We start from the raw sequence: 4,379 nt of genomic DNA on the forward strand, positions 1-4,379 counted from the left end.
TTTCTTTCCGGTTTTTGGCTTGTATTTTGGGCAAACTATAAATACTAGCCCCTTATATTTTTAGAGACATCTTATTTTCTAGTTTCAAACACTTAGTTTATTTTCCTAAGCTTAGTTTTCTCTCTAATTTGTCCCAAACACTTAGTTTTATTTCCAATCAAAAGTTCAAACTTTATTATTCCATTGTTCTTCAATTAGGTATTGTTCTTTATTTCATTCATTTCTTTTGCTTTAATTATGTTTTCAATTATGCTAATTGCTTTGTTTATTGTCAACATGCTTGAGTAGTTTAATTTCTAGGGTTTGGGGATCCATGAATTAATATGATGGGACTTTAAATAATTGTGATTATTGATATTGTGATTAATTCCTATTGATTGGTTTATTCCACTATTCAATTAGATTTGCGCAGGTTTAATTGTGTAGTTATGCAATATCAAGTTAGAATTCGAGAGATGCAATTTGATGTTTAGGCTTGTGTCAATAGGTAGAATTGGGATTAATAAGTAGCGAAAGCCCGTTAATTCTAAGTCTATGACTAGTATCGATTCGAGAGAGCATGCTAGTCTAAATAATTACTTTGTTGATTATCGTGATTGTTCATTGTCTTGGATTGTTAATTGCTGGTGAACCGATGTCGTAGATTTCCTTAATATATTGATTCATACTTATTTAATTATCGTTCGTAGTCTTAGTTTACAAACAATCAACCAAATCTTGTTCCCAATAGTTTAGTTTAATTGATTAATAAATAGAAAGAACGCATGTCTCCTTGTGGATTCGATCCTGACTTCCCTTGCTACCTAGCTAGTGGACCTTAGGTTATTTTTGATTAGGTGATACGACTTCTCTTTTTTTTTCTTTTTTTCTTTTGGAAAACCTTCACATCTTCTCATCTCTTTCATTTTTCAACTCATTTTTTTTTCAACAACTATCATGATGAGAGAAACTCCCTTTTTCAATACTCAAAATGCTCAAAATGTACCACACTACAACTCCCTCACCTCACTACTATTAGCTCCCCCAAGCTAGGCTTGAGACTAGTAACAAATGGGGCTTTCATGGGCTTGTAATATGGTTAGTCACCGAATAAAGGGCACAAGCACAACATGGGTAGGAAAAGAGGGAACAAATATATCTAAATTCATCTGAAGGCTACCTAAATAGAAAAATGCATTCGTCCTCCACAATGTGCATGTATATGAGTCATAAAACACTACTAATAGTTGCAAACCAATACTCAAAATCAAAGACACACCAGGAAGCTATCACACATCCTAACCAAGTCAACTAGTCAAGCACCAAGTCCACAAGTAGTTAGTCGGAGTTGACTCATGTTAAGGCATCAAAGCAATCGAATATCAAATCATGGCTAACACATCTACATTGCCCATCATCAAATACCAAGAATCAAAACAATTTCCGCTCAAGGGGCACAGGGAAGCATGATATTGTATTCATCGGAACGTATTTTTGTATTTTTTTTTCAAAGCAATAAACTACTCTACAAAGCAATAAACACACCAAAGAAACACACCAAAATAAAGAAATGCGAAAAGAAAAGAAAAACATACCTACAATGTACAAGTAATGTGAAATCCCCTCAAACCAAATCAGACAATGTCCTCATTGGCTCAAAGGGTATCGAACCAACTCGATCCACATCATCATCAGTGACGGCCTTGGCCGCCATCATCATCAACATCATCACCATCATCTCTGCCACCATGCCCGCTAGGACCCGCACCAAACCCTCCGTACTGGGTAGGTGTAAAGGTGCCCATAGAACCCGGAGCTCCATATCCCTCCGCGGTAGGGTGCTCATAATCTGGGGCAATGTAGCCCTGCCGGGCATACTGATCGTAGAACGGGAACATGGTCCTCTGGTGATCAGCTGCGAACTCATGGAACCCGAGCTCAAGTCTGCTCAACCGCTCATGTATGGACCCCTGCTCCTCATCTACTACCGGTGCACCCTAGGGCCTCTCCGCGTCTCGAAGCCCCCTCCTAAAGTAGGTGCGAGGCTCTGGCTGGTACTGGTGGGGCTCTGGCTGTGGGTCAGGGTGAGGCTGGGGATCTGGCTGAGGCTCTTGCTCAAATCCAACATATAAGTAATGAGCCTGACCGGGTCTGAAACTAGTGCGGCCTTGAGGGTCAGGCAAGGTGAAAAGCCTATTTCCCTCAAACATCCAATACATGGCTCCCGGCCTAAACAACCCATGCTCCCCCTGTAGCCGACGGAGTCCAGCAAAGTAAGCCAAGTCAAGTAGGTTGCTACCCAGAACTGGAGTCTGGTTAGCCTCAGTAAAGTTGGCCGTGGCCATGGCTATGTGGGTGATCAACCCACCAATGGTAATGCGAGTAGTATGGGTGGAAGTGGCTATGGAATAGAATTGAGAGGCCATATGGTGTGAAAGGTTCATTTTGTAGCTATCCTCCCCTTCTAAAACGTAGCCACCTAGAATCTCAAGCTCCGTACTCCTAATATTTTGGGTCTCATCCCTACCAAAGATTGTAAATCCCAGAAACCTGTAGAAGACAATAGGGACCGACTGTTGTATCTTGGAAGCATGCAAATGTTGCATACTCCCGGGATTGGCATTACCCGTAAGCTTTCCCCACATTTCACAGTTATTATGGGTTTCCTTAGGTTTCCTACTATAGGTGGTAGACAACCCAAAAATCCTACCAAAATCAGCTAAACTCATGGTGAAAGTTCGGTTCATCACACGAAATTGAACCGACGACACGGTTCGATAACCATCTCTACGCACATTGAAACTACTCAAAAATTCCAGAGTTAACCGTCTAAATGTGAGACGGAGCATGCTTTACATATTTCTCATTCCAACACCAACAAAGACACGCTTGACATCACTTTCAATACCCATTTCATGTAAAGATTTTTGGCAAATAAAGCGAGTAGGGATTACCTCCCTCAGTTTGAGGTGGATGAAACGTGCTCGTTGCCCTTCCGAAACAAAAATGACATCCGGAAAATCCGTGTCGGGCTCAAATTTTGGCGCCGTTGCCGAGGGGACGGTTTTATTTTCTGTTGTTGATTGCTTATCCTAGATTATTGTTTGTTACTACTCAAGGAACTCACGTTCCTTGAGACCGGATCTCACATTGTTTTGTAGTCTTTGTCTATGCCCAGGACCGTAGGTACTAGTAATCTTACTCCATTCGATCCTGAGCTCGAACGAACCTTTCGTAGACGAAGAACTTTCATTGCCCAGTGTGGGAATTACTCTGATTCTGATCATAATATTGGCGATCTTTTTCCTTCAGATACAGATTCAGTTTCAGAGATAGAGATGGGTGACGAAACTCTACTACCGCCACCTACCCGACGGCTTACAGACTATTCTAAACCAAGTCTGTCCGTGCTACCAAAGGCGATCATGCCTTCTATTGCAGCTGAGACCTTCAAGATTGAGCCTGCATTGATTAACATGATTGAGAGACGCCAGTACGGTGGGGAACCAGGTGAAGATCCGAATCTTCACATTCAGTCCTTCATCCAATATTGTTCCACCATCAAGCAAAAGGGATTGACTCTGGAGCAGACTATGGAGATACTTTTCCCGTTCTCTTTGAGTGGGAAAGCTAAACTGTGGATTAATGGGTTGAATCGGGCGGCTTTGAAAATCACTAATTGGGAGTCCTTGGCTCTTGCTTTTTATGTTAAATATTTTCCACTTGAGAAAACGGCTCGTCTGAGGGGTCAGATATTAGGTATCTCGCAACAAGCGGATGAGAGTTTGTTCGAGGTCTGGGAGAGATTCAAGGATTTGCAAAGAGAATGCCCGCACCATGGTTTGGAAGATTGGTTCTTGATTCAGCAGTTTATAATGGTCTGGGCAATGAGTCTAGATGTTTGTTAGATTCGGCTGCCAGTGGGAGGTTCATGCAACTTGAGGTGCCTAGAGCTATGGAGGTGATTGAGGAGATAGCCATTCACAATGCCCAGTATGGGAATCCTAGAGGTCTATCTAATAGGGGTGGTAAGCATGATTTAAATTCTATTGAACAATTAACTGCCCAATTGACTGCTTTACACTATAAGTTTGATAATATGCAAGCAGCCAATGCTCAATCTACCTAACCTGCTAGTGTAGCTACTATGAGTGCCCAACCTGCTACTGTTTGTGAAAGTTGTGGAATGTCTGGTCATTATGCACAGGAATGTAGGAGCTCTGTTGAACAATGTAACGCATTTCAATCCTACAAACAAAATAACCCATTCTCCAACTCTTACAATGAGGGCTACAAAAACAACCCTCTACTATCCTACAGGAGCAACAATATCCAGAACCCTCACCAAGTCCAACATCCACCACAACAGCCATACCAACCCCCACATCAACAATCCTACC

At 41.8% G+C, this 4,379-nt stretch overlaps 1 non-coding gene across 1 annotated transcript; it reads right to left on the minus strand.

The window, feature by feature from the left end:
- Positions 1-3,716: 3,716 nt before the first annotated feature.
- Positions 3,717-3,823, minus strand: LOC130466491 (small nucleolar RNA R71). Its single transcript, XR_008926715.1, has one exon. It is a non-coding gene; the product is annotated as a small nucleolar RNA R71 (small nucleolar RNA).
- Positions 3,824-4,379: the final 556 nt, after the last annotated feature.

Source organism: Spinacia oleracea, chromosome 1 (genome assembly GCF_020520425.1).
Source record: "Spinacia oleracea cultivar Varoflay chromosome 1, BTI_SOV_V1, whole genome shotgun sequence".
In the NCBI taxonomy this organism is placed as follows: Eukaryota; Viridiplantae; Streptophyta; class Magnoliopsida; order Caryophyllales; family Amaranthaceae; genus Spinacia; species Spinacia oleracea.